The 24,624-nt window shown below is 41.0% G+C and overlaps 1 long non-coding RNA gene across 1 annotated transcript in view; it reads left to right on the top strand.

Annotated features, from left to right (window-relative positions):
* Positions 1 to 19,932, top strand: part of LOC133390828 (uncharacterized) — a 28,026-nt gene extending 8,094 nt beyond the window's left edge. The window contains exon 2 of the long non-coding RNA XR_009764475.1: positions 18,793 to 19,932. This is a non-coding gene — a long non-coding RNA (uncharacterized LOC133390828). The remainder of the gene's footprint in view (positions 1 to 18,792) is intronic.
* Positions 19,933 to 24,624: the final 4,692 nt, after the last annotated feature.

Below are 24,624 nucleotides of genomic sequence, written 5' to 3'. Positions count from 1 at the left end.
TTTTGTTGCTTTTAGCATCCCTCGCTAGCTTCAGCTCATTCTCAGCTTTAGCCTTCCTGACACCATCCCTGCAATTCCGTGATACCTGCCTGTACTCTTCCTTCATGGCCTGGCCTTCTTTCCACTTCCTGTATGTGTCCTTTTTGTTTTCAGGTCACCTCTAAGCTTTTTATGAAGCCACATTGGCTTCTTCTGCTGTTTTCCCTCTTTTTTCCTTGTTGGAATTGCTTTCCATGGCGCTCTTAGAATTTCCTTGTTTAGAAACTCCCACCCATCTTGGACTCCTTTTCTCATTAGGGTCGCTTGCCATGGAACCATACAATTGTTCTGAGTTTATTGAAATCAGCTTTCCTGAAGTCCAGGGTGTGCATATGGCTACTCTCAGCTTTTGCTTCTGTGAAAAGCAAGAATTCAAGTATGGTGTGGTCACTTTCCCCCAGAGTTCCCATAACTGCCACTTCATCCACCAAATCATCTCTATTGGTTAGAATCAAATCCAGGATAGCTGATCCTCTGGTTGCTTCCTCCACTTTCTGTAGGAGAATGTTATCTCCATCACAAGTCAGAAATTTCTTGGAGGGGCTGTGTTTGGCAGAATTTGTCTCCCAACAGATATCAGGATAATTGAAATCCCCCATTACTACTACATCATGACTCCATGATACATCGACAATTTGCTTTTCAAAAGTTATATTCTCATCTTCTCCTTGATTGAAGGAGAGTAGTCAGTAGTAGTGACTACTTGGTCAGTAGTCACCACATCCCTTTTATTGCTTGCCCCATTAATTTTAATCCAGATACTCTCGGTGGAACTATGAAGCTCATCTTCCAGTATTTCTGTGCAGGGATATATATTTTTAACATATAGCGCGACTCCGCTTCCCTTTTTCTCCCTTCTGTTCTTTTTGAACAAGTTGTATCCTTCAGTTGCTGTATTCCAGTCATGGGAGTCATCCCACCAAGTTTCAGTTATACCTATCAAGTCGTAATTGCCCTCCTGTATTAAGAGTTCAAGTTCGTCCTGCTTGTTTCCCATGCTCTGCGCATTAGTATACAGACATCAAAGACTATGTGATTTATGGCTTGGCTTCCTTACTACTTTTTTCTGAGAACTGTTTCTGGGCCCTATTAGACCCAATCTCTCTTTCCCATTACTGTGCACAAGCCTTCATCAGTCGTTACCACCAAGTTTACATCTCCCTCCTCCTTAGGATTCAGTTTAAAGCCCTCCTGATGAACTTCTCCATGCTGTGGCCAAACACATTCTTCCCAGTCCTTGTGAGATGCAACCCATCACTTGCCAGCAGTTCATCTTCCAGGAAGCATAGCCCATGGTACCAAAATCCAAATCTCTCTCTCACGTCGGCACCACCTTCGTAGCCATTCATTCACACGGAGTATTTTGCTTTCCCTTTCTACTCCTAAGTACTGGAAGGATGGATGAAAAAACTATCTGGGCCCCAAAGTCCTTGAGTTTCCTTCCCAGAGCTTCATAGGCTGATGTGATGTCTTCATAGCTCTGTTTGGCAGTATCATTTGTTCACACATGGATGAGGAGAACGGGATACCTGTCGGTGGACTTGATGAGTGATGGCAACCCTTCCGTCACATCTCTAATCTGTCCTACTGGTAGACAGGATACCTGGTGAGTCCATGGATCTTCTCGGCATACTTTGGTTTCGATCCGTCGCAGTAGGGAGTTTCCCACTACTCGGACTCTTCTCTTCTTGTAGTGGGGCGTGGCTTCATTGCCCCTGCTTGATTGAGCTTCACCCTCTTGCTCATTGTCGCACGGGGTTTCCTGTTATTCTTCCACCACAGGCTGTCCTCCAGTCTCATCCTCAAGTGGTTGAAAGCGGTTCCATAGTTCCACTGGTGAAGCATGTCTTCTAGCTCTTCTGCTCCTAACTGTCACCCTTTCCCACAGAGTTTCCTCCACTTCGTTGTTCCTCTCCAAGGCAGTCTCCTCTTCTGCTACCACATGCTGTTGCTCTTCCACCTCCACTTCGCTGCTGTTGTTTATTTATTTATTTATTAAATTTATTAGTCACCCATCTGGCTGGCAATCCAACGTTGTTCCAACGTTCTGTCTAAGAACTCCTCATCTTCTCTTATAGTCCTCAGTGTGGCCACCCGCCATTCCAGGCCTCTCACTTTTTCTTCCAACAGTGCCACGAGCTTTCACTTGTTGCAAGTGTACGACATGTTGTTCTCAGGCAAGAAAACAAACATGGCACACACCTTGCAGGTGACAACCACTGGAGTATCCTTCTTGTTCATACCCTCTTCTACCTTTTGTTTCTTTTTGACTACTTGTTTTGGAGTGGCCTGTGCTTTGTCCTGTCCTACTTCAGGGTAAACTTGAGAGTCCCACTGGTATGTGGTGCGCTGTACAAGGAGAATTAGTAATTTTTCTTGTTCCTTTGTTGTTGTTGTTGTTGTTTTTAGGGACCTCCCCCTTGACCTCCCCTGTGGAACTCCTTTGTCAAATTCCTGTTTGCTCTCCCTGTTTGCTTGCTCTCTGGATGCTGGCTTGCTTATATCTCCTTACCTGTAGACCAACTGAGACAGCTCCCTCTGCTCTGCTCAGTTAGGAGTCAGGAAACAGAATGAAAGTCCCAGCACACACAGCTGCTGCTTGTTGCCCTCAGTAGTTCTCAGACCACACACTTAAGCCAATAGCTATCAGGCCATGCCCCTTCCAATCAATCTGCTATGGAGTCCTTCAGAGCACACGGCTGAGAGCACACAGCTTCAGAGCCCTCTTGGCCTTTTCCTTTCCTCACTATAGCTCCTTTGTCAAACTCCTGTTTGCTCGCTCTGTTTGCTTGCTCTCTGAACGCTGGCTTACTTTTATCTCTTCACCTGTAGACCAACTGAGACAGCTCCCTCTGCTCTGCTCTGCTCTGTTAGGAGTCAGGAAACAGAATGATTCTGCCAACCACCATGCTTGACTGTTGGTATGAGGTTCTTCATGTGGAATGCAGTGTTTGGTTTTTGCCAGACATAATGGGGCCCATGTTGCCCAAAACGTTCCATCTTTGACTCATCTGTCCATAGAACATTGTTCCAGAACTCTTGAGGATCATCCAGGTGCTTTTTGGCAAACTCTTAGATGAGCATTCATGTTCTTAGTGAGTAGTGGTTTCCACCTTGCAACTCTGCCATGAATCCCATGTTTGCTCTGTGTCTTTCTGATGGTGGAGTCATAAACATTCACCTTGGCTAGGGTGAGAGAGGCCTGCAGATCCCTGGATGTTGTTCTGGGATCCTTTGTGACTTCCTGGATGATTTACAGCTTGCTCTTGGAGGGATTATAGCAGGACGGCCACTCCTGGGAAGATTCACTACTGTCCCAACCTTCTCCATTTGGTCAATATGGCTCTGACTGTGGTTCGGTGGAGCCCCAGAGCCTTAGAAATGGCTTTGTAACCCTTTCCAGACTGATATGCATATCAACAACTGTTTTCTGGAGATGTTCAGGAATTTCTTTTGATTGTGGCATGATGTGGCTTTGGACTCTGTGTGCTAGCTGGTCACATTTCTATTGGGCAGGGCTGGCTCAAAGCGGGCCTGATTGTTTATCAAGATATTCAAACTTCTGGCCCTAATAATCCCTTTCATTGGGTTGAGTTAATAGGGGAGCAATTACTTTTTCACACGGGGCATTGGGTGTTGCCTAACTTTCATTGTTGCATCGCTGTGGTTTACCATAGGTGTGTGTGTGAGATGTGGCAGCGAGGTTTGTGTAGTGCGCAGACACACTGGTAGGAGTGCTGGATTGGCTCTGCCAGTGTGTTTGCTCCATACTAACCTCGCTGCTGCCTTGCCCCTCCTCCCCCCAGTAAGTGATAGCAATACTAGTGATAGATTGTCTGATAAGCACTGCTGCTCTGACCTATCAACCATTGCTATGGATGGGTGGAAGACAGGATGTATACAACTATGCATAGTGTGGAGAAAGTAGATAATTTGTTGTCCCTCATAATGTAAAGCTAGATCATGAAGGTGCACTTTGAGAGGGAGGGGAGTGAACCACTTAACTTAACCCCCTGCGGTCCTTGCCACTGCCAGCAAGTGGAAACCAATATTCCCAGGCTGCTTCAGCTAAGGCCACATTCACACCATACATTCATTCCACTATGATTCCATTTTAAGCAGTCATGATTTCACCTAAAGAATCCTGGGAAGGATAGCTTGTGAAGGAGTTGTTAGGAGATCCCTATTCCCTTCAGAGCTACAATTCTCAAGAGTTCTCTGAGAAGAGGGATTGATTGTTAAACCACTCTGGGAACAGTAGCTCCATGAGGGGAATAGGGGTCTCCTAACAATTCTTAGCACCCTTCACAAACTACGCTTCCCAGGATTCTTTGGGGGAAACCGTGTCTGGTTAAAATGAAATAACAGTGGAATAAATGTACGGTGTGAATGTGGCCAAAAATAGCCTATAGCCACTGTGATTTACTTACCGACCCAGCCAACAATAAGGGATGGGGTGAACATCAGTTGCCGCAATGATATTTCTGGGGATAAAAAGACTTTAAAACTGTTGTAGCAGTTATCCATAAGACCAATTAGGATATGAAAATAACATGGAAAAACGCATCCATCATCTAGTCTAGACTACTCCGTTATAAGCCAATGCTTGGCCGTTTCAGTTCATTCTAGTCCATTGGCAATGTAGTTTCCATTGTTGTTGTTTCGAGCTCAGCTTCTTTGTCCCTGGAGGCTGCTTCCTTTGCAATACTTTCCATCCTGGCTACTTTGGATTTCTAGCTCACTTTTCCTTCTGAACTCTCCAATAACTCCTTTACTTGCTTGCCAGCTTCATTTACCTCCACTGTTTTAACCCCCATTCCCAGCCTCTTCCAAAAGGGCAGTAGAAGTTTCCCATGGTCCCTAGGTTCCTTTCCCCCTACTTAAGTTTCGGTTTCCTGGGCTGGCCAGAATAGCCTCCAAACAGAAAACAACCATTTTAAAAGTAAAAACCAAGAAGAAACATTCCTTTGATTTGGGTGATTGGCAGTAGATGCAGGGCATGCAAAAGAAATGACTTCTTCAGGCAATGCATTCTTCATTTATGAAAGTTATAGCTACAGGATATGGTTTAAAAGGGGGATTTGACAAATTCAGAGAGGATAGCTCTATCAATGTCTATTAGTCATGATGATTTGATGGAACCACCATATTTAAAGGAAATATGCCACAATAGCAGCTGCTGGAGAGCAATGGGGGGAGAGTGCTATTGCCTTCAAGCTGTGTTTGCAAACTTCCTGCAAACATCTGGTTATTGTTGTTATTATTTATTAAATTTATATCCTGCCCTGCCTTCCAGTAGGAGCCCAGGGCAGCAAACAAAAACACTCTAAACCATCATAGAAACAGACATTAAAATATATTAAAACTGTTGTGGTTAGTCACATCAGAAAGCAGAATGCTGGAACAGCTGGACTGTTTTGTCTGATACAGCAGGCTCTTATATTCCTAACTCCTAACTCTGTCTCTCTTTTCTGTTGTCTCTAGTCTGCTACTTTCAGCCTTTTCCCATCACCTGAAGCCCTGGGTAAGAATGTACTGGGGTACATTTGTAGCAGACATCCCCCCATGGTACTCCTGACTCCCTCATGTCCCAGCAGGGGCCAGTGGGGAGCCAAAGCCTTCCTTTCATTTCACCACACACCTTTACTATTGCGCCTGCTTAAGCTTTAAAGGTTAGGAAAGGGAAAGTGGGAGTATATTTGCGATGGGGGGAGCTGGTGAGTAGTTGTTTTTGTAGATGGAGGAGGAGGAAAGGAGTCCAGAGAACAATATTTCTGAATCCTTGGATAGACTCAGAAAAAAATATCAAATATCTCATTTTGTGTGTGTGTAAGATCTCAGATAATTTTTGAATTAATTTCTGATGAGCTCATCTCTGCCTCTGAGTAGGCAGGTACTGTAACTGTGAAAATGAAGATTTTGGCTTGGAAGCATGGCCTGCCTGGGCGGTGAAGGCCCATGTTGGGTGAAATTGTCTGACTCACTCCCAAGGAAGAATAACCTGAATTCTGAGTTCCTGTGGAATGTCTCATGGCTACAGAGAAAAGTATGTTTGTATGGAGCATACTCCACTAGCACTGTTGTGAAAAGTGTTTCCCTTTGTCAGGAAAGCCTTTTCTGCATCTTATTTGCAATATTTGCTTTCTTTGTTTTATTGCACAAGTTCATGCTTTCACAAATGTGGGGTATAATTTAAAAGCTGTTGCAGATCCAGTAGCTCTGACACAGCTTTCATTACAAGTGTACTACTGCTCTGCAACTCTTGCGAAAGAATGGGGCAGGGCAGCAATATAGGTGAGTGATAGTAAGCAAACCATTCATTTATTCATTCATTCACCCCGAAGGACATCCCAGCCAGAACCTGATACTTTCAAATGCTATGTTTTTAAAAGTGCACGTGGCACTGGACCTTGGGAAGTTACATATGACAAAAGCTAATGATTTTATGTCTATACCGCCTTTCACCATGTGTGATCACAGTGTGGTTTCCAAATATAAATTAAAACTATAGAAAACACAGTATAGCATATTAAAATCAGATTAAAACCAAATCATATAGAAGATGGGCAGTCCTCAGTTACAGCAGATCAACTTCCCCCAAAGGCCTGGGTGAAGAGGTATGACTTGAGCTGATGCAAAAACCATTCAAAGAAGGTGGCAGCCATTATAAGCAGGCCTGGAGGATACCATGTGCTAAATTAACTCCAGACAAGCAAATAGAAAGTTTATTGTAAATAGGGTAAAAAAAATGTCCCCCCCTTCCAGGTTATAGTGTTTTATGTTGCTATCCATAGGCAGTAAAATATTTGCTAGTATGGGGGTTTCTAAACTGACCTTCGTTCAGGTGGCCCACGGTATAATTTGAATTCTATGGAATTCAAATTATAATACAGTAAAATAAAAATATAAGAAATAAAAGAAGCAATAAAATTCAATTAAAAAGATATAACATCTAGCACAGCACATTACAACTGCTACAACAGGCAAAAAAATCCTTAAGTGGTCTGCCAAGACCCTCAGCCATTTTCAAGTGGTCCATGGGGGAAAAGTCTGGGAACCACTGAGCTGGTATATATTTTTACCCTAATTTGCAATGGAGATCAAAACAGAGTCATTTTATAGCATATTTATTTAGTTATTTATTTATTAGATTTGTATCCCACCCTTCTTCCCAGTAGGATTCCAGGGTGGCAAACAAAAGCATTAAAAACACTTTAAAACATCATAAAAACAAACTTTAGAATATATTAAAACAAAATATCTTTAAAAACATTTTTTAAAAAAGCTTTAAAACATCTTTAAATGTTTAAATGCATATGTATTAACACAATTATAGAAACAGAGATATGGATTGGTTGAAGGCCAAATTAGGCATGAAGCTAACCATGTATTTTATTTTTTTTAAATGCCATGCATTGGGGGAAGGCAGTCATCAAACTGCAGCATACAGAGATAAAGGGTCAAACTTTTCCTTCACATGCTCTGCAGTCCCAACAAAAATAGCTTAGCATTATCATTATTAAAACTATTAATAGCACAGAGATATTTAACATCATATCTGGTTTGGCCAAGGCTTAATGCTGTATGAAAGATCCAGAGGAAAGAAAGGTGAACCTTTACTTTATGCCATCTGAAGAAAGAACAAATGGAGCTAGGATGCACACTTTTAACACAGGACTTGGAGCCAAGTAAAGAAAAGAGCAACAAACCATCTCAAAATGTGACCCAGGGTTGCTGCGACTGAAAGACAATGTACTTGTTCCTTGCTGGTAGTGGAGCATAAATGATTAACAGACTAAACTGGCACCGATGCTACAGTGGACTTTGCTAGTGGTGCAGAGGCCAATGCAGTATTCAACCTTCATGACATAATGCTAGTAATTTCACTACTGATAATAAACCATATCAGTGTTGCGTGCATAGTACACTTTGATAATGTGGTCTTATATAAAAGGTACAATCACATTTACTGAAGAATGTAGCTTAGGGTTGGTGTGAGCCCGTTTTACATCAGGAATCTATCTTAGTGGATGCCTTTTCCTCTCAGGACTAATCTGCTCATTTTGAAAAAGCATGTGTTATGGGACTGTGCCACTTCATTTATGTAGATGGAAAAACGATGCATTATAGCCAGCAATGATCAGAATAGACTGATTGAAATCAAAGGACTTTAGTTGCCTGCCCATCAGTTTCAATGAGTCTACCCTGAGTAGGACTAATGTCCCTTCCCACAGTGGAAGCTGGTCCATCAGAGCAAATGGACCACCAATCTCAGTCTCGATTCTCCCAAGCGCTCCTGCTTTCCTACTTACAACCACTCCAGGGTGAGGCCCTGGCTATCTGCTTCCTCCTTCTTCTCAGTTTTGCCCCTGCAAAACTCAGCAGGGAGGAGGCTGGGGACAAAAGAATTTCTTGATTCTACCTGTCATTGGCTTTGGCTCCACCTACTGTTGGTGTCCCTGTCTTCTGCTCTACCAGTCCCAAAGGGCACCAACCACTTCTGCAACCCCATGTGTTTCAGTTCTCCCTGATGTCCAAAAGCAAAACAAAAACTCCCTGTTCCCAAGAAAACTAGTTAGCTGGGCAGGGGAGGATAGGCAAGCCTTTTAATCTGACATTCAAGGTTTCTATGTACAGGACAAGCTTATGAAACAAAACATTGGGGAGCATTCCGTCAGGGAACTTTCCTGTCCAGCTCCTTTTACATGTATGTTAACCATTTTGAAATGTATAAAATACATTGACAAATGGTGATTGAATCATGGCCGGGAACTAAACACCCATTTGGTGACATAATGTAGCATCACAGAAAAAGAATAACACCCCTTTCCCCAGTCTGCAGATTGCCTAGTGGATGACAGTACACTGCTCTCACAGAGAGAAAGAGATGGGTGTGATGGCTACAGTCTGCTCTTCTGCAAGTAGAAGGCTGGCACTGACGTCTGTGTGTATGTATGTGAGGAGATGATACAGCATATCTAGGAGGAAATTTTAAAAAGTTTGAGACACCCTGTTCACAACCCTGGGGGCCAATCTATTTTAGAAATATTATTGCTAAATATTTTTAAAGGAAGGTATATGGAACACAAATGTCCTGCTTGATAATCTCAGGTTAAAGGTCACCTGAGTACATTTCAACTTTATGCCACCTTTTTAGATCCTATGACCACTGTTGCTTAATGTTTTATCCACAGATAACTAAGGCATGCTCCCTTTACACACAAGCAGCACATGACCTATGGTTGGATAACTTTTCATGGTGATTTTATTGGGTGCTTGTGACGTACACATTCATTTTACATCCATAATTTCCACATTCCTTTCACAACTAATGTTACAACTGTCTTCTTTATATTGCACTCCTCAGGGTATTAATTCCTAGAGAATAATATGAACAAATGGCTGGCTAGGCAGATATAGTGTGTGCCATAGCTTTTATTTTTCTAAATATGCTTTCCATTGCTTATTCTAGGCTTACCAAAAACTAATCAATTCCTTGGGGCATATAGTATACCACAGACTAGTGCTACAATACTCTGAATACTTGGTTGAGATTAAGGGCACAATCCAACTGGGCAGAGGGGAGTTGAATATGGTGGATCCCCAGCTGAACCGGCAGAAGCCCCTCATCCCGGCTCAGCTGGGGGTCCACCAGAGAAGACTAGCCGGGCAGAGAGGAGCCGGTGTAAGCCCCAAAAAGGGGTCTTTCCAGGGGTGTGTTGGGGAAGGACTGAGGGGGGGACTTACGCAACATCCAACTCCTGTTCGGAGCACTCCTGCAGGTCCTGATCCAGGCCAAGATACTCTGGGGAAAAGGTCAGTTTAAGAAAATAATTACAGTGGAAGTCTATGGAGAATGCTTACTTCCTGGTAGGGTTATTCGTGAGAACTGGCTTTTACTTTTGGGTCCCTGAATGCAGCTCCCTGCTGAGCCCACAATCAGCCAACTCAGCAGCTCCGGAATGGCAAAAGGAAGCTGTGGACCTTTCCCCATCTCCTCCTCCGCCAGCCCCCCTTCCACTAACTTCCCATCAGTTGGATTGCTCTGCCTGGCTGCAATCCTGTTTCTATATACCTAGGAGTAAGCCTCACTGAACTCAGTGGGTTCTGAGTACATGTGTATAAGATTGTGCTGTAAGCCCCATTGGAATCAGTGGGATTTCTTTCTGAGTAAATATGCATACAATTGCTTGGTTAAACTTGCTTAATAGTCACCCCAAGTTTTCCAGGGATCACTGCAAACTGTGATTCTCTAAGCCTAAGGATTTCTAACAAAGAACTCTCCCCATCATCAACAAACTACAATTCCCAGGATCCTTTGGGAAAATCAGTATACAACCAATATACATTTATAGACTAGAAATGTCCTTCCTCCCACAAATTATCTTCCTCTCACAAATTTTTCTTCTGCAAAATAGGTATTTTGTGGCTCCCATGGCAGTTTCTTACATTTCCCTATATGCCCCCCTGCCCCAAAAGGTTAGGGACTTTTGGGGTAGAGGTTAAAAATATATGGCCTGCATGTGCAAAATGGAGATTATGAGGAAGTAGAGGCCTGAACCTTTGAAGGCTAAATAATGATTATACTTAGCATTTAATATAATATTTTTGTTGTTTGAAGTGCTCAGTAATCCTTACAACAATCTGGTTAATTCACCAGTATTTGTCCCCTTGTAAAGAGGGGACGTCCCCCCTCAGTAAAATCATGTTCTATTAGGTAAAACCAAAAGGTCTAAAATCTCAGATTCTGCTAGTCTCTACCTTTAAATTGATATGCTTCTCTCTAGCTATGGCTCTTAACTCTAATTTCCCAGACCCCTTCATCATGCCAGATTCCAGTGATGGAAAGATCTGTCAGTTTCGGTTGTCTCAGTTTCTCATTTTTCCAATCCTAAATTCAGTGTTCCACATTTCAGCAGTGATGTATGATTTTTTTTTTAATTCCTTATTAAAATTCTCCAGCATTTTAGTGGGAATTTCTCCTAATAAAACATATTTTTGTAAGCAGTTTTGACTAATGTACACATTTGTGCCAGCAATTTCTTGTCATATAATGCATTGTTGTATGTTGTTGTCACTCATATATTTCTTTTTAGGCACACTTTCCCCTAACATGCATATTTTTTAAAACACTGGTTAGTTGGCGAACTGTAGTGCAAAATTTGAATAACTGCGAATTTCAAAGCTGTGTTTCGGTTCTCATATTGTTTTTTGAAAGTGCAAATTTGATAGTCAGCTTGAAATGTGAACTGAATTGAATTTCTCACCTATCCATACCAGATTCCTCAAAGCTCCATTCTTCATCTTCCAGTTCATGTCCTGAGCGCACTGTGTTCTGGGCACCAATGTTTTTTAGATCAAAGGCTGGTAACCTTAGCTGAGGCCTTGGCTTGCCTAGGGCTATGTATTAGGGTTGGCTCCGTGTTTCAGCGGGCCACTGTCAAAATGGCTGTCTGTCCCCCCCATCTTGATTGCACCCTGAACCTGGCTGGAAAGCTGCCCACTGTGTCAAATTTCCCACAATACCCTGGAGCACCCAACGTAGCAATGATACCTCCAGCACTGTGGCAAATTTCACTGGACAGGTGGCTTTGCAAACCTAGGTGCTGTTGCAAGATAAGCCCACAACCTGAGGAATGGCCAGGCTGGAGGGCAGATCTGAGTTCAGTGTCAGTCTTGGCAGATGCACTCCAGTTTGCAGATGAAGTGATAGTTGAACTAGGGACAGACTTGCCAAGTCATAGCATGTACTCTTAGCCAGTACTGTAGACCCACTTAATATACTTGACTGCTTCTGTGGAATATCTGTGTTTGTCTTATGGCTTGGTGCCTTGAGATGTCTGGTTGGTACAGAAACTTTGTGCTGCACTTTCCGTAATTCCCGCTGACTACCACATAAGTGAAAACAACTCTTTTTGTAGCCATGTGTCAGCTCTTTTCTTAGCTTCTGCATAGCCGTCATTTTTCTGCTTGTTGGAGATGTGACAGAAAATGTGTCCATTTCCACTCAAGCTATTACAGTGATTTAAAGACACGTCTGTAGAGACTGTTTTCTCCAATGTACGATTCAGACTGCTATCCTAAACCTACTTACCTGGGAGTAATACTCATTGAACTCAATGGCTTTTATTTGTGAATCACAGTGTATAGGATTGCAGTGTGCAGCAAAAAAAAAAGGAATACAATAGTGTTTCAAATGATATAGATAAGCAGCAGGATATGGGATAAGAAACAAGATACATTTTATTTATTGTTATTTATAAAAATACCTGTTAATTTCCCAAAGTTGCTCAAAACGATGTACAAAAACTTCGCAATTAAAATGTGAGTTAAAAGCAAATCATACATGAACCATACACCATTGAGTGAAACTTTTTGTATTGTCTAGGGACTGTTGACATCTACTCCAGGGAATGGAATTTTATTTAGACCCACTGGAAGTCCACTGTGACTTGTTTGCAAGGCACTTTGAGGGCAAATTTGACCACTCCTGAAAAAGCCTACCCTGGACCTATTGATCTGTGACAAGTAGCACCCAGTCACAAATACCCCCTTTTAGGGGATGATGATTAAGAGGGTCATGGTGGGAAAGTTGCAAGTGCTCTTGGACAAAGCCAATTATCTTGATCCATTTCAGTCTGGGTTCAAGCCTGGTTATTGGTCACCATGATGGATTACATTTATTTGGAAAAGGACAAGTGGGGGAGGGGAGGAGCATAACACTATTGTTCTTATTTGATCTCTAAGTGGCTTTTGATACAATTAGCCATGGGATCCTCTTGAACTAACTCAGTGAGATGGGTTCTTATCCCATCTTTGGGGACAGTTTCAGAGAATAGCATTGGCTGATTTTTTTTTCTTTTTGGCCTCTGGCAGTTGTGCTGAAATGTAACATCTTGTCCCCAGTTCTGTTTAACGTGTGCATTAAGCTCTTGGGAGCAGTTATTAGGACATGTGGGGCAAAGTATCATCAGAATGTTGATGATACTTAGCTCTAATTCTTTATAACATCTGAATCAGGAGAGGCTGTGCAAGCCCTGGACTACTGTCTGGACAAGGGCCAACAAACTGAGTCTGAATCCTGGCAAGATGGAGGTGCTGTGGGTGAGTGGTTCCTGAGCCTAGGGTAATTGGTCAGTGGCCTGCTTTGGACAGGGTCACAATCCCCATGAAGGAGCAGGTTCGCAATCTCATTATAAGGTCTGCCCCATATGATGTAGGGACAGGTCCTTTAGTGTGGCACACCTGCCCTTTGCCCTTCCCTCCTGTTACATATCAGACTGGTGCCTTCTCTATTATCTCTTCGGTCTTCAAGACCTTCCTTTTCAACAAACATTTTCAGTAGAGATTTTCTTCCTTTTTCAACAAACATTTTCAGTAGAGATTCTTATCCCAGTCTGTATCTGCATTGGACTTGAAATTGTTTTTCTAAATGCGTTTATTGTTTTATTGTTATAAAAACATGAATAGTGAAAGAGGTTGCATTCCAGAAATCCCTGTCTGAGGTGTGGAGAGATTTTGTTTGCATGCATGATTGTTTCAAAATGCTCCACTATGATAGCTCATTCATGCTTTTATCTCACTCCTTAATGAAAAAAACTCGTGTGTATGGGAGAGAGTGCAAGAATGTGTGCGTATAGGCAAAACTTGAATTTAGTCCCTTGGATCAGATAAGGGTGACAGGAGGGCGTTTTCTTCTAGGCATCTCTTTGCTGTGGCTTTTAGCTTGACTATTGTTCAAACAATAATATGTAGTCCCACCCTTTTCCTTACCTTACTCAGCAAGGGCATCAGCTTTTTCAAAATAGTTTCTTACAAGGGTGGACATGTAAGTTAGGTATCAGGTTTTTGTCTTTATAATGCTTTTATAAACAGCACTTTGTGGAGAAGCATTCATGAGTACTTATGCCTAAGACTGCCAAAATATTACACACAAAACTGAATTTTCACTTGGGATCCTTTGGAGACCAGTTTTTTACATTTCTTTATTTCCACAAATGCTAAATCTTCTGTAGGACTGTTCTTCAACCTTGGGTCCCCAGATGTTGTCAGACTACAACTCCAATCAATCCCACCCAGCTTAGCCAATGGCCAAAGATGTAGTCCAACAAAAGGTTTCACTAAAATAGCATTAAAAAGCTTTAACAATATACAGGCCTAACACTGTAAAATAATACAAACAAAGGAGCATGCTAAAATTATACAACCACGAGAGTGGCTGTTGTATACTATAGCCAGCGTGGAATTTTTTCCATTTTTCAATGCTAAATTGAAAATACCCCCCATGCCATTCTGGTGCTTCCATAAGCACATTTCAAAACACAATCTTACAAAACTTATATTCCTGAACTCAGAAATGCTTGCTTAACAACCCACTAGGTTTTTATGGTGATACACAAAACAGTCCAAGAGAATCAAGAGTTCAAAGGGTAAAATGAGAAAAAAAATCCAGACCCCAGTGGGACTTCTGTCAGTGGACTCAATTTGTTGAAATTCATTAAAAATCAGCTATGTTCACAGAGTACCTGTAAATCCTAATACTTACCTTGCCCCATACTCTGACCTTCATCGTCTGCAGTTTAAAAGTTAAAAAAAATGTCTGGCTGATTTTTAATTAATTTAAGAAAATTTACATTGAAGTCAAGTGATAAGCGTGGGCATGCTGAGTAAGAACCAACTGCCAGTGTTCTAAAAGCTAGACTCACAGCTGTTTGGCTTGACTAATCAGGGGGCCACACCCAGGCCAGACCTTTATTCCACTTTAGACTGTCATGGCTTCCCCAAAAGAATCCTGGGAAGTGTAGTTTATGAAGTTGTTAGGAGACTCCTATTCCCCTGACAGAGCTCCAGTGGCCAGAGTAGTTTAACAGTCAGCCCCCCTTGTGGAAATTGTAGCTCTGTGAGGGGAAAAGGGCATCTCAACAATTTGTAAATTTTTACAAATTTGTCAAAATTCAAACACAATTTGGGTTGGTCTTTCACAGTCCAATCCACTTCCTGTGTAGCTTGGAAGAATTTAGTAACATGTGCCTCTGAGCATATGGTGAGTGATGGCAACACCTGCAATCACCCCAAATAACAGAAACAAGACGTGCTGATCTTGTTTTAGCAGTGAGGAACAGTAGTGTAGTGGCAGATTCAGATGTTTAGGGTCCCTTTCATGAAAGTCATGCTACACCCCCAACACAGTTATGCCCCCTTAATTGCTGTCGTCTTCTCCACACTCCTCAGTCATTTCCATGTGTGCCTTCTCCCACAACAACAGGAGCCAATGAGCATGAAAGGGGAGTCTGTTAGCTGCTGAGAAGAGTCTTCTCAGTGGCTGACTCACCTCCTTTCACTCTGATTGGCTCCAATCAGCAGGAAAAGACAAGGAAGCATGTTAGAAGACTCTTCTCAGTGGCTAATATACTCCACTTTGGGACTAATAGGATGCTGGAGACATAGGGACCCAGCTTGGACCCTGCTCCCAAAAAAGTAAGGAGTCTAAGACACCCCCCCAAGTAGATGGCTACTCTTGTGGTGAGGATGCAACAATACTAAGACAGTTGATATAATTCAGATAGTCACTTTAAATATGTTTGATTTACTTTGCAATTTTAGTGAAGTTTCCTATGGGAAATCATTTTCTTTTGCTTTTGTTTCTGTGAATATGAGGTGCAGCAACACTTTGCATAATTTGTTCTAAAAAAACTCCAAAAACAATTGTGGAATAATGGTCTCAGTTGGCACAAGATAAAACAGTGGGAAGTGAAATATATTCTAACAAATTTCTAGGTGTGCTCTATGTTTTTAATTGACCATGCCCACTCTACCATAAGTGGAGTGGTTTACACATAGCAGGGTGAACACATGAATCTTGGGCAGGCCAAGTTTGTCCAACAGCTAGATTCATTGCTTAAGTAGCAACATATTGTAATCAGTCTGATTTTACATTAAACTGCAGTTTCAGATGCAACTGTTAACGCAGCCAAAACACAAATAAAACATAACCTCCAGTTTGAAACACAAAAGGCTGTCTTCACCATCTTATGACATGGACCAATAAAAAGGCTTTGAAATTAATAAAAATAAATTTGACACAAATTTCTAGGATGAATAATGAGAGATATACAATTTTCTAGGTTAGGTTCTCTATAGAAACAGTAGTAACACAGGAAAGAAGCAAAGTAAGAACACCAACAAACATACAAAAAATGTAATTCTCCATCTTTGGCGATGCAGTCCTGACTGCAGGTGTTGCCACCACTCACCATGTGCTCAGAGGCACATGTTACCAAATTCTTCCAAACCGCACCGGAAGTGGATTGGACTGTGAAAGACCAACCCAATTGTGTTTGCAATTTTACAAATTTGTAAGACAGTACAATATCTCAGAGAGGAGGTCAGGTCTCTTGCTCCCCTGGTGCATTCACTGTAGCTGCCCAATTTTGATAGGTACCTTCTTAAATCGCAAGGGTTTTTTTGCTTATTAGTGAATATGAAAAGTTGACTTATCCAGCAGCCCTGATGTCTTTTCAAAATAGGCAGGTCTTGGTCAAACTCCTATGCTCACTTTCCTGAGCGTAAGCCCCACTGAACATAGAAAACTCTTGAGTAGGGATGAAATAATCTGTCAGTTTTGGTTCTCTCTGTTTCTCATTTTTCCAGTTTTAAATTTAGTCTTGCAGCAATTTTTGATTGAATCCTCATAAAAATTCAACATTTTAGTGTGAATTTCTCCTAATAAACACATTTTTGCATGCAGTTTTGACAAAATGTACAATTTTTGCAAGCAATTTCTCCTAATACAATGTAATTCTGTATGTTATTTTCACTCATATATTTATTTCATACACACTTTTCCCCATATATGCGTTTTTGTAAACTTTGGTTATAGAACTGCATCAGAAAAATTCAATGAAGTGCAAATTTCAAAGGGTGGCTGTGTTTTGATTCTCATGTTGTTTCGGAAAGCGTGCATTTGATAGATTAGGCTTTCAATGAGAACTGAATTGAATTTTCCCCCGTCCATACCTCTGGGTAAAAAGGATTGTACTGCGTGTTGATCATCTCAAGAAGCTTCACTATGATAGCTCATTCATGCGTTTTGTTTTTTATCATTTTTATTTACACTAGTTTAATGTTGCAAGCCATTTTGTGAAGGTACTTTGCTTTCAAGAGCTGCTTGTAAACTCCTTTAAACAAACACCTTGGAACAGAACAGAAGAGAGTTCCATTAAGTAGGTGAATCCCATCTAGGATGCACACCTTAACGTGGTGAGGGAGTTTGAGAGTGTCGAAGAAGCTGAGAGCAGTGCTGTCAGGAGTTGAGACCAAGAGGCTAGACTCCTAGCAAGGGCACCCAAGGTGGAATGGTCAAAGCTGAGACACCAGACTAAGATGCATCCAAACTCATGTTCTGAGCAACCAAAAAGATTCACTAGAAAAGACAATAATGCTCGGGAAAATAGAAGGGAGTAAAAAAGAGAAAGGCCAAACAAGAGATGGATTGATTCCATAAAGGAAGCCACAGACCTGAACTTACAAGATCTGAACAGGGTGGTTTATAGCAGATGTTGTTGTAGGTCGCTGATTCATAGGGTTACCATAAGTAATAATCTACTTGAAGGCACATAACAACAACAACAAGCTCTACCCAGGTATTCTTTGTATTGGACTGTGAAAACTCATATTTGTACCCAACAAATGGGGTTAACTGGGTTAATCATCCAAATGCTCAGGAAAAACATGGTATGCCATATCTATAGTTCACACACCCTGCTTATTTAGTGAAGCAAGTCAGGGTTCAGTTCTTTGTTGGCCTGCAATGTATCCTCTGCCTCTTGTTCTCTTGATTCCACTTTTGAAGACTTGACTGGCAGTGCATGCCTCCTTCAATTGCTTCCCGCTTTCCGCTTATAACCAGGTAGCCATGACATTGGGTGGCATTCAGTGTTAGTCCTACTCAGAGTAGACCCAGTGAACATAACTAATGTTCATTAATTTCAATGGTTCTACTCTGAGTAGGACATCAATGAATACAATTTATGTTCCACTATCTGGCTACGTGCTTCTATGATGGCTCTGTCTATCTGAACTCTTCGTGAATGTCACCCCCCCCTTTAACCTTCTCATGGGATTGAAACAAGTTATATGATTAGCGTGGAAGTGTTAAAATATTGCACGCGTGTAGATAATAAAATAAAGAGCACAGTGGTGGAAAGCTGAACATCTAAATACTGAATCCTTTTTGAATTAATCTGCGGTGGATTTGGAAAAAAAGCATTGTGGATTTCATTAAAGGTGTCTGGAGCAATATTCTATGGACTATTGACTATTGTGAAATTTTGACAGCAAAGCCAGCTGGGAAAGTTTGAATCTTGAGTTCCCTGGCGCAGCACTAGAAGTAGTAACACATGTAGGCTGTGATTTCCATGCTCTGTTTCAGAAGGATAAGTCATTTATTAGCAGCGTCAGGGTAATGCCAAGGGAATAATCCTAACTAATTTATTTTCACTCTTAAAGTAGCTTGATATCAGGTACAGAACTTCTTTAAAACAAGTCAATTTATCCTGTGCTCTGTTTTTAAAATGTTATTCTATTTAGAATGCAATATGTAGTTCTAGGTAAGGAATGTAATTTGCATGGTGTTAACCTGCAATGTAATAGATTTGTAGCAAATAAATCTTATTTAATGAACTGTGATCCTAACAGCTGTAGTTTATAAACAAATATTTTGCTTTGTTAATTTATTTCTTTTTACTTCCTTAGATCACTGCAATATTTGAATAGAGATGCTATGAAGCGGGCAACTGTTAACTGAAGCAAATTGTATGTTGAAAGTGTTACATTCAGCCATAAGAATACCATCACTTATTGAACATGGTAAAACATTATTATTACTATGCCACTGCAGAATAAACTAAAAATAAATTTTAGAAAATTCAAGGGACAGAAAAGTTAATTGGTTTCACAAATCAGAAATCATCTCATGCCTGTTTCATGCCATTTGTACACTGCAATTTGGTAATCAATGGCATTGATCCAGCACACTGAAAATATTATTTCCTGTTGTATATCTCATTGCAATCTCATAGACCAATAGAAGTACCTCCTTAACAACATCATGTCTCAAATCTAGTGACAGTAGTACAGGAGCTTTGATGGGTACACAGTTTCCGATTCTGTGAAGAATTTCTGCTCCAGTGATACATATATCACCTTTATTGAAGAGAAATTCATCCTCCTGGGAGCTGTTTGTATACAGTGATGTGCTCATAGTATTTTAGACCCCGGGTGTATGCATGCAGCAAGTTTAGGAGAGTACATGTTGTAGCAAAGTGTTTTGTTTGGCTGCCCCATAAAAGTGGAATTGTTGCCCTAAAGACTTGCCAAAGTCCATGATGGAATGCATCTGTATCTGAGAGACTTTGCAGTATGTGGCGTTGGGTGGTAATTAGTGGAATGGTGAGAATTCTGAAGCTGGGAGTCTATTGTTTTGATTATAATTGAGTCAGTGCACTATATTGATGGGTTGGTTAAGGAAGGAATTTGCACACACTGCTCCATATTTTAATTACCACCCCTTATCACTCTCATGAAAGTTGATTTCAGGTATGCTCAAGCTGCACACAAGGATATGTATGTATAAGGCAAAGCAATTAATCTACTGTTAAAGTTTGTGAGGGATTTAACATTGCCTACCATTGGAGCCAGCAGTTTGGAACACTTCTGATGCCATTATGCTGACTCGTACATACAAATGAATGTAAATATTGCCTAAAGTGGATATTTAAAGTAAAGGAATATTAAAGTAGCTACAAATTATACTGTACATTGCCAAGATGTTGGAAAGAAATAATCTCAGAAGCTTTGGGTGGAATTCTAATAATAAATTAAGTATGTAAAATATGCATTGTTGGATTTCTGTACCGTCTGCCTTTTTTGTTGCAAGAGGATTTCTCAGTGGCGATAATGACTTTTACAAGACATGGAGACTGGTAGCAAAAATGTTGACCTTTGAGCATGGAGCCTAGTGAGGCGCTGAGGCTTTTAAAGGAGCTTTACTGCATCTTTCTATGCAACAATTACCTTTTATTATCCATGTTATTGCAACCAAATATATTGTTATATTAGGGCCTCCAGCAGACATGATGTTTACTGCAGGCAAAAAGACGGATTGTCAGTTTGCTTTTCCCGAGCAGTTTCCCACAAACAATGCTTCTGAAGGTGAGCCAGAGTAGCAAGTTTTGACTTGTAGTTTCACTGGTTTACAAACTATTTCATACTGAAACTATGGGAGTTACTCAACTCCTGGAGCCAGATTATGAGCTGAGGTCTGCCAGCGCAAACCTACAGTTATGTCCATTGACAGAAAGGGCATAATTCCAAGCCTGCACTCCTTTGATTCAGAACACAACCATACCTAAACTATTTGTGACGGTATTGGAGAGGAGGCGCTATTAGATCAATCTAATTGGAAAAAAAGACAAAATTATGTTCATAATTGTCATACATCAAACACATTTCATTTTGTCTTTATAGACTAAAAAGGTTAAGGTGTCCCCGCACTTATAGTGCGAGTCGTTTCCGACTCTTAGGGTGACGTCTTGTGACATTTACTAGGCAGACCGTGTATATGGGGTGGGATTGCCAGTTCCTTCCCCGGCCTTTTCTTTACCCCCCAGCATATGCCGGGTACTCATTTTACCGACCACGGATGGATGGAAGGCTGAGTGGACCTCGACCCCTTTTACCGGAGATTCGACTTCCTCCTTCCGTTGGAATCGAACTGCGGCCATGAGCAGAGCTTCAGCTGCATTATCGCCGCTTACCACTCTGCGCCACGGAGACTATATAGACTAGGCTTATATTAAAGTAATTACTTAATTACAGAAGCCTATGTGTAAATATATATATTTAAGGTACATATCAGCACCAGGGAGACCTGTAAGCATTTTTCTGACTGGGTGGAGTCAAAGCTGCAGTGCTGAGAGAATGGAACAATGTGTTGTGCTTGTAAAAATGCCTCTACCTCCTCTGTTCTGTCCTTTGGTGACATCAGAATAGATTTATGAATGGAAAAGGATGTACATAAAATATCCAAGCTAGCAATGAACTGGGTTTACTCATTAAACTGTATCACTGGCAGCAACATTTTGTGCTTGTTGGAGTCAAAGATACATTCATGCCAGAAATGTGAGCGGTAATCTTTCAGATTCCCATTGCAGTGGATTCACATGATCTGCACCAAACTTTCAAACATTTCAGATTTCAGAACTCGCTGTGTCTGTGATTTCTCAGCAAGCAGTTTGCATATTATAATGGTCAAGAAAATGCCCAACTCTCACATGTGCAAAAGCAGTCCAAGGATTTTGTGCACCACCCTTTAGGACTTGTGCAAGTTCTGACTTATGTAATCATTGCCACAAAAGTATGCCACAAATACCATTGTGAGTGAAGAGTGTGGTCTACAATCCAGTTATATCAGAGGATCGCATATCAAGTCAATTAAAAGCCAGTCCATAAGTCAGTTGAGGTACTGATTCTTTGTGATAATATATATTTGTAAAATAGTTATCATCATGTGATAGCTGCACTTACCCTGTGACTAATCTCTGTGTCTCTGTGTGTGTCTGCACGTGCACATGCATGTACTCAAGGGACTAGAGTTAAGAATTGCCATGGAATAATAAAGATTTTTTTAAAAAATCATCCTGTCTGAACAACTATATGTAGGGGTACTCACTGTATGGATTGGGGCCATCACATCGTGGATCTTCATTGTGTTCTTAATGTCTCCTGGGAATAGTGTTGATTTTATAGTGAGTGGTGGTAGTATAGATCATTCTAATTTTAATTCTATTTTAAATGTAGATTTTTATATGTCCAAATTATATGTACCCATTTTTAGGTGTAAGTCTACCTGAGTCCCAGTTTTGGAAAAAGGGCGGGGTATAAATAACAACAACAACAACAATAATAATAGGGCAGTCATGCTTTACGAAGGCAAGCTGTTTGGGGCAATAGCCTTGTGACAACCCCATAACTTGAGCTCTTTAGCATGGTAGTGAATTCCACAAAACAGATGATTGTGTTGTGGATAAGACTGAACATTAGCCTACCAAACCTCATATAATAAGTTCTTCCCTCCCTTTTATATCTGTATGGGTGCTGCTGAAGTTTATCCAGTTGTGCCAACAAGGGCAAAAGTGAAGAAGGCTAGTAAAAGGAGGCACTTATTATTGCATCTGTCACACTCAAGTGAGTGTGTAAACTCACACTCTTAGGTTAGAGTGTGAGTCATTTTGGGTTCCTCATTTTAATCTAAACAGAAGAAGCAGCATGAAGAAATAAAATAATGTCCAGTATGATTTGTAATAGCTTTATCATGTAGTGCCAGCACCGTAAGATCTCTGCTACTTCCTTCCAAAATATTACAGAGCTCTGCTTCTATAAATTGTACAGGCATCCTTTCTTTCTTTTTCTTTTCATTTGTGTAAGTTCTGTATTAAAAAAAAGCTCTGACACATTTTCTTGTGTTCAGACTGCTGGAATGCTTGTCCTTTGAAAAATCAATTGACATGGAAAATAATACTTACATGATATATCAAACATTTATAAGGCACTCCTTAAACATTAATTTATTATCCCTATGTAGTGAGTTGTTGATATCATTATTCGTATTTTCCGGTGAGGAAATGAAAGAAGAAAGGCTTAAGTGACTTGCCACAAGCTATCTGGTGAGTCACTGGCAAGCCAAAGAGCTGAGGATCAAAGGCTGGAGACTGTTTGGCCTAGCTAAGAAAGAGGTTGAGGAATTTTTTTATCTCTATCAACATATGAGCAAGTGGCTGAGTAGGAGGTTAATACAGCAGAAGCAGAATAATTTTCTTTAACTACAGGAGCTCATTGGTACAGAATCAATATAATGGGTATAAATTATCTCCGGGTTTTGCCCGGAGACTCTGGTTTTTTTGGGTCCTCTGCGGGTCTCTGGGTGAGTCACCTTCATCTCCAGACTCTTCGCTTTCATATAAAAAAAAGTTTCTAGTTGGTCTGGTTCAAAATATGTAAACCAAAATGTCAGCCGCCCCTCCCCCCGCAACTTCTGTTAATACCAGCTGCTCTAATCCCTGCCCTTTCAGGTTTTTAGCCAATAATTGAAGTCAGGGTTGTGATTGACAAGATTTGTTGACACTCCGCCCAGGCAATACCTAAAGCCCATTTCAAGTTCTGAAAACAGTTTTCTTTTCCTGTTTGTCTCACATCAGGAATTCAGTAAATATATATCTTTCAGCAGCATAAAAAGTACTTTGTACAGGATTGGGACCTGCTTCTGAGTAAATATGCATAGGATTGCACTACAACAGAAGATCACAGCAGGATCTTGATGGGCATACATAGTAAACAATTTTAGTTATAATAATAATAACTGCATGCAGGGTTTTTTAATTACTTGCAAAAATGGCATATTATACATTTTATCTTTCAAATAATTTTTGATCAGAAGTTTTAAAAACAGTACATGCTGCAGTGTTATACTTTTCTAATTAAGGAGTCAAACAAGTTTATATTTTACTGGACTGTTGAAGAGGGCAGTTTATTTATGTTATTCATAACCTGTTTTGAAAACCTTCCCAATATCAAGTTTTTTGGGAGTAAAGCTGCAATACAAATTCCACATATCTGGGAGTTAACCTCATTTAATTCAGTAGGACTTACTTTTGAGTAGACAAGGTTAGAATTGTGCTGAAAATCAATGGGACTTTTGAGTGAACATAGAAAAGGATTGTGTTTGTGTTGGAAATCTTTCCCCTCCAATCCCTTTTTTAAAAGCAGTTAGGCAGGATTTATTTATTTATTGCATTTGTATACTGCCCCATAGCCAAAGCTCTCTGGGTGGTTTACAACAATTAAAAACATTAAAAAGAAATATACAAATTTAAAAACACATTTTTAAAAAGCAATTTAAAAAAACATGCTAAAATGCCTGGGAGAAGAGGAAAGTCTTGACCTGGCGCCGAAAAGATAACAGTGTTGGTGCCAGGCGCACCTTGTCAGGGAGATCATTTCATAATTTGAGGGCTACCACTGAGAAGGCGCTCTCCCTTGTTACCAGACTCCCAGCTTCCCTTGGAGGAGGCACCCGGAGGAAGGCCTTGGATGTTGAGCATAGTGTACGGGTGGGTTCTTGTCAGGAGAGGCGCTCCATCAGGTATTGTGGTCCTAAGCCATGTAATGCTTTATAGGTTACAACCAGCAACTTGAATCGAGCCCGGAAACATACAGGCAGCCAATGCAAGTGGGCCAGAATCGGTTTTATATGCTTGAACCGTCTGGTCCCTGTTACCAATCTGGCCACTGCATTTTGCACAATCTGCAGTTCCGAACCATCTTCAAAGGCAGCCCCATGTAGAGCGCATTGCAGTAATCTAACTTGGAGGTTACCAGAGCATGGACCACTGAAGCCAAGTTATCCTTGTCCAGATAGGGGCATAGCTGGGCCACCAACTGAAGTTGGTAGAAGGCACTCCATGCCACCGAAGCTGCCTGAGCCTCAAGTGACAGAGATCGTTCTAGGACAGCATTTCCCAACTAGAG

This window comes from Rhineura floridana, chromosome 8, assembly GCF_030035675.1.
Source record: "Rhineura floridana isolate rRhiFlo1 chromosome 8, rRhiFlo1.hap2, whole genome shotgun sequence".
Taxonomy (NCBI): Eukaryota; Metazoa; Chordata; class Lepidosauria; order Squamata; family Rhineuridae; genus Rhineura; species Rhineura floridana.
This window is presented reverse-complemented; position numbering and strand designations above follow the sequence as displayed.